Here is a 5,141-nt window from a genome sequence, read left to right on the forward strand (position 1 = left end):
CGAGCTTCAAACTCGCGAGTGCTGGGCGCAGTGACAGTGCACAAAAGGATCATTGGATCTTATTCCAACACAAGTGAGAACCGACAGATGATTAGCCCTAGGTAACCCGTAGCTGGACCATTTTCACTGAGAGAATGGACAGTAGCTATTGACAACGGTGATCCCCAACATACAGCTTTCCATGAAAAGGAGTATGCATGACTGGATGAAAGCAGTAGGAAAGCAGGGATTCAAAAGGAACAAAGCATCTCCATATGCTTATCTGAAATTCTTACCAATGAATTACATACTTATCTCTATCCTATTTTATGTTTTATCTGTCTTTTAATTATCAACACCCTATAACCATTTGAATCTGCCTGACTGAGATTTACAAGATGACCATAGCTTGCTTCAAGCCAACAATCTCCGTGGGATCGACCCTTACTCACGTAAGGTATTACTTGGACGACCCAGTGCACTTGTTGGTCAGCTACGCGGAGTTGTGAAGAAAGTGTGTGAGATCACGATTTCGTGTACCATGTTTTTGGCGCTGTTGCCGGGGATTGTTCGAGTTTGGACAACTGACGGTTCATCTTGTTGCTTAGATTAGGTATTTTTCTTTTTTATTTTTTTTCTTCAGAATTTTTAAGAATGAATTCTAGAGTTTCAGCTGATGCTTTTATCATCACAGGAGCCTTTTTGATTCCCATCAATTTGGCTATTGTATGTAATGCTCTACTAAAGCTTGGCTAGCCATGTCTAATATTTTTAGACTGAAGCTTTGGACTAACATTGCATGATTCTTGGAATTCTTATTAAAATTTTTGAGTCTCTTATTTTCTTTTTCAAAATAATTTTTGAAAGAAATACAAAAATTTTGTTAAAATCATAAATAAAAAAAATAACATTTTGTGTTTCTTGTTTGAGTCTAGTGTCAATTTTTAAGTTTGGTGTCAATTGCATGTCTTTATTCTTGGATTTTTCAAAAGTATGTTCTTGTGTTCTTCATTGATCTTCAAGTTGTTCTTGATGATTTTCTTTGTCTGATCTTTAAATTCTCTTGTTTTGTGTCTTTTATTGTTTCTCATGTGCATTCTCAAATTGTTAGTGTCTCTAGTATGAAAATTTCTAAGTTTGGTGTCTTGCATGCCTTTCTTTTCTTAAAAATTTTCAAAAATATATTCTTGATGTTCATCATGATCTTCATAGTGTTCTTGATGTTCATCTTGACATTCAAAGTGTTCTTACATACATTTCTTGTTTTTATCTTAGTTTTTCATGTTTAATTTCATTCTGTTATTTTTCTCTCCCATTGTTAAAAATTCAAAAAAATTCAAAATTATGTCTTTTCAAGTCAATAATACAGAGAATTGAAGATTCAGAACATACAGCAGAGGAATCACAGAGAAAAAGCTAAAAAAGGATTTCTGGCGTTTAAAAGCCAGCCAGGGTACCTGGCTGGGCGTTTAATGCCCAAGGAGGTAGCCACGTGGGCGTTCAACGCTAGGATGACACAAGGGAGGTGTGTTAGTTTTCAATTCAAGTCTTTTCAGTTTTTCATGTTTTAATTCTTATTTTTGAAATCATATCTTTCAAAATCAAATCTTTTCAATCATATCTTCTTCAAAAATTAAATCTTTTTCATTTTTCTTTCACTATTTTCAAAAATCTTGCTAAAAATTAATGTTTTGATTAAAAAATCTCCAGTTTGTTACTTTCTTGTTAAGAAAGGTTCAATATTTTAATTTTAGAATCATATCTTTTAAATTTCTTGTAAGTCAAGTCATCAACTTTAATTTAAAAAATCAAATCTTTTTAATTTCTTTTTCAATCATATCTTCTCAATCACATCTTTTTCAAAATAATTTTCAAGCATATCTTTTTGATTGCTAATGTCAAAATTTTTTTCAAAACCACCTAACCACTTTCTCGCTTTTACTTTTCAAAAAACCATCAACCACTTTTTCAAAATTCTTTTTAATTATTTTAAAAAATTTTTAGTTTTATTTAAAAATTTGTTTTCGAAATTCCCCCCCTCTTACCTCCTTCTATTTAAGGACTAACACCTCTCCTCAATTAGCAATTCGAACTCTATCCTTCTTTATATGTTCAAAATCTTTCCTATCTACCTCATCCCTCTATTCCTATTTTCCTCTGACACCTCAAGAAATCTCTATACTGTGACATAGAGGATTCCATACTTTTTTGTTCTCTTCTCTTTCATATGAGTAGGAACAAGGACAAAGACATTCTTGTTGAAGCTGATCCTGAACCTGAAAGGACCTTGAAGAGAAAGCAGACAAAACAGCCATGGCCGAACCCAACAACAACAATGCAAGGAAGGTGCTTGGTGACTTTACTGCACCAACTCCTGACTTCTATGGGAGAAGCATCTCTATTCCTGCCATTGCAGCAAACAACTTTGAGCTTAAGTCTCAATTAGTTTCTCTGATGCAACAGAATTGCAAGTTTTATGGATTTCTATTGGAAGATCCTCATCAGTTCTTGGCTGAATTTTTGCAAATCTGTGACACTGTTAAGACCAATGGAGTTGATCCCGAGGTCTACAGATTTATGCTTTTCCCTTTTGCTGTAAGAGACAGAGCTAGTATTGTTGAACTCACAACCTAGAGACAGCCTGAACTCTTGAGAAAAGCTGGTCAATGCCTTCTTAGCTAAATTCTTTCCACCTCAAAAGATGAGTAAGCTTAGAGTGGAAGTTCAAACCTTCAAACAGAAGGAAGGTGAATCCCTCTATGAAGCTTGGGAAAGATACAAGCAATTGATAAGAATGTGTCCTTCTGACATGCTTTCAGAATGGAGCATCATAGGTATCTTTTATGATGGTCTGTCTGAGTTATCCAAGATGTCATTGGACTATTCTATAGGCAGATCTATTCATCTAAAAAAATGCCTACAGAAGCCCAAGAACTCATTGAAATAGTTGCAAATAACCAGTTCATGTACACTTCTGAAAGAAATCCTGTGAACAATGGGACAACTCAGAAGAAAGGAGCTCTTGAGATTGATGCTCTAAATGCCATATTAGCTCAGACAAATTATTGACTCAAGTTAATATGATTTCTCAGAATCTGACTGGATTGCAAGCTGCATCCAGCAGTAATAAAGAAGCATCTTCTGAGGAAGAAGCTTATGATCCTGAGAACCCTGCAATGGAAGAGGTGAATTACATGGGAAAACCCTATGAAAACACCTATAATCCTTTATGGAGAAGTCATCCAAATCTTTCATGGAAGGATCAACAGAAGCCTTAACAAGGCTTCAACAACAATAATGATGGAAGAAATATGTTTAGCAATAGCAAGCCTTTTTCATCATCTTCTCAGCAACTGACAGAGAACTCTGAGTAGAGTCGTTCTGGCTTAGCAACCATAGTCTCTGATCTATCTAAGATCATACTAAGTTTCATAAATGAAACAAGATCCTCCATTAAAAATTTGGAGGCACAAGTACGTCAGCTAAGTAAAAAGGTTACTAAAACTCCTCCTAGCACTTTCCCAAGCAATACAGAAGAAAATCCCAAGAGAGAGTGCAAGGCCATAACCATGACCAACATGGCCGAACCTGGAGAGAGTGAGGAGGACGTGATTCCTAGTAAGAAAAACCTCATGGGATGTCCTCTGAACGAAAAGGAGTTTTCCTTTGAGGAACCAAGGGAATCTGAGGCTCATATAGAGACCATAGAGGTTCCATTGAACCTACTTCTGCCATTCATGAGCTCTGATGAGTATTCTTCCTCTGAAGAGGATGAAGATATTACTGAATAGCAAGTTTCTAAGTACCTTGGAGCAATCATGAAGCTGAATGCCAAGTTATTTGGTAATGAGACTTGGGAAGATGAACCCCCTTGCTCACCAATGAACTGAATGACTTGATTAGGCAGACATTACCTCAGAAGAAATCAGATTCTGAAAAATTCTTAATACCCTGTACCATAGGCACCATGACCTTTGAGAAGGCTCTTTGTGACCTGGGGTCAAGCATAAACCTCCTGCCACTCTCTGTAATGGAGAAACTGGGAATCCTTGAGGTACAAGCTGCAAGAATCTCACTAGAGATGGCAAACAAATCCATGAAACAGGCTTATGGACTTGTAGAGGATGTTTTAGTGAAGGTTGAGGGCCTTTACATCCCTGCTGACTTCATAATCTTGGACACTGGGAAGAATAAGGATGAATCCATCATCCTTGGCAGACCCTTCCTTGCCACAACAAAAGCTGTGATTGATGTTGACAGAGGAGAGTTGGTCCTTCAAGTGAATGAGGACTACCTTGTGTTTAAGGATCAAGGATCTCCTTCTGTACACATGGAGAAGAAGCATGAAAAGCTTCTCTCAATACAGAGTCAAACAGAGTCCCACATTCAAACTCTAAGTTTGGTGTTGAGAGGCCATCATCATGCTCTGAGCACCTGTGAAGCTCTGTAAGAACTTCCTGTCAAGCTATTGACATTAAAGAAGTGCTTATTGGGAGGCAACCCAATTTTATTTTATCTATTTATGTTATTTTATGTTTTCTTTAGGATGATGATCATATGGAGTCACAAAAACAAAAGCAAAAATAAAAAATAGCATTGAAAATAGCACACCCTAGAGGATGAGCTTACTGGCATTTAAACGCCAGTAAGGGTAGCAGAATGGGTGTTAAACGCCCAGTCTGGCACCATTCTGGGTGTTTAATGCCAGAAAAGGGCACCAGACTGGCGTTTAACGCCATAATAGGGCACCAAGCTGGCATTAAACGCCAGAAAGGGAAGAAAAGCTGGCGTTAAACACCAGAAATGGGCAGCAACCTGGCATTTAACGCCAGGATTGGCACTCAAAAGAGCGTTTACACGCTAAAACAGTGCAGGGATGAGAAATCCTTGACACCTCAAGATCTGTGTACCCCACAGGATCCTCACCTACCTTAACTCGCTCTCTCTCTTCTTCACAATTTCCCATAACACCCTTCCCCAAATACCCCTCACCAATCACCTCCACCCACTCTTCCCCAACAACCCCACCCACCTCACCATTCAAATTCAAATCATTTCCCTCCCAAACCCAACCCCTAATACATGAACCCTACCCTCTCTTTCCACTCCTATATAAACCCCTCATCCATCCTTCAAATTCACACATCACAAACACTTCTTCT

At 37.7% G+C, this 5,141-nt stretch overlaps 1 non-coding gene across 1 annotated transcript; it reads right to left on the reverse strand.

The window, feature by feature from the left end:
* Window positions 1-2,686: 2,686 nt before the first annotated feature.
* On the reverse strand, window positions 2,687-2,794 carry LOC127742865 (small nucleolar RNA R71). Its single transcript, XR_008004233.1, has one exon. It is a non-coding gene; the product is annotated as a small nucleolar RNA R71 (small nucleolar RNA).
* Between the last annotated feature and the right edge of the window lie 2,347 nt (window positions 2,795-5,141).

This window comes from Arachis duranensis, chromosome 1 (assembly GCF_000817695.3).
Source record: "Arachis duranensis cultivar V14167 chromosome 1, aradu.V14167.gnm2.J7QH, whole genome shotgun sequence".
NCBI classification, from domain to species: domain Eukaryota; kingdom Viridiplantae; phylum Streptophyta; class Magnoliopsida; order Fabales; family Fabaceae; genus Arachis; species Arachis duranensis.